Raw genomic sequence first — 1,331 nt, forward strand, 5'->3', positions numbered from 1 at the left:
ACATCCGTCTCCAAAGCCAAAGGATACCATACCAGTTTCCTCTCTTCGCCTCCGCCATGGATCTCATCGGCGTTTGCTTTCTCCTTCGCTTTTTTTTTTGCCGCAGCCGCCATGTGCTTTGTCTTCCTAAGCTATAGTTGCACAACTTATTGGAGTACCCCCCTCCTCACCCCTCCCAAGGAAACCTGTGGAGAAGATGACTCACCCCATGGCCATGCTGCTATCCAAGGGAAGTTTGCCGCTGCAGCGAGCGGGAAGGTGGTTGGTGCTGCGAGATAGGTTGCCGCCACTCCTGCGAGGTGATGGTTGCAGGCGTCTCGGTGCAAATGTGTTACGGAGGGCGGCACTTCTACGCAGCACCCAGGAGGAGACTGGGCTGGGCTACTCGTCGCCGGTGTTGCAACGCAACATGAAGGCCGTAGGCGCTGCTCTCCGCCGGTGCTGCAAGGGAGCACGTAGGGGAGACTGGCCTGCTCACCATTGATTGTTGCGTTGGAGTTTTTTGTGGCGGCGCCGGGGCTGTAATGGAGTTTCGCCGGGGCTGCAATGGTGCGTCGCCGGAGCTGCAATGAAGCTTTGTTGGAGACGTCGTTGATGCTATGTTGAAGTTTTTTGCGGCGCTTAGTCTTGCCATGCAGGAGCACACCGGTGCTCCGGGCGTCGCCGGGGCTGCAATGGAGCGGCGCCGGGCGCCGGAACCTCGTCAGTGTTACAATGGAGCATTGCTGGTGTAGCAATGGAGGATCGATGGGGCAGCCAGAGCATCGCCAGTGCGGCAATGGAGGATCGATGGGGCAGCCGGAGCATCGCCGGTGCGGCAATGGAGGATCGATGGGGCAGCCGGAGCATCGCCGGTGCAGCAATGGAGGATCGTCGGAGCCGCCGGAGCATCACTAGTGTTGTGTTGGAGCATTGGCGTCCCGTCGAAGCATCTCCGGTGCGGTAATGGAGAATCGTTGGGGCCGTTGGAGCATCACCAGTATTGCAACGAAGCATCACAGGTGTTGTGTTGGAGCATTGTTGGCCTGTCGAAGCATCACCGGGGCGGCAATGGAGGATCGTTGGGGCCATTGGAGCATCGCCGTTGTTGCAACAAAGCATCACCGGTGTTGTGTTGGAGTATTGCCGGCCCGTCGAAGCATCGCCGGTGCGGCAATGGAGGATCATTGGGGCCGTTGGAGCATCGCCGGTGTGGCAACGAAGCATCACCGGTGTTGTGTTGGAGCATTGCCGGCTCATCGAAGCTACACCAGTGCGGCAATGGAGGATCGTCGGGGCCGCTGGAGCATCACCGGTGTTGCAATGAAGCATTGCCGGCCCGTCGAAACGTT

The sequence above is a fragment of the Triticum dicoccoides genome, chromosome 7A (assembly GCF_002162155.2).
Source record: "Triticum dicoccoides isolate Atlit2015 ecotype Zavitan chromosome 7A, WEW_v2.0, whole genome shotgun sequence".
Classification (NCBI taxonomy): Eukaryota; Viridiplantae; Streptophyta; class Magnoliopsida; order Poales; family Poaceae; genus Triticum; species Triticum dicoccoides.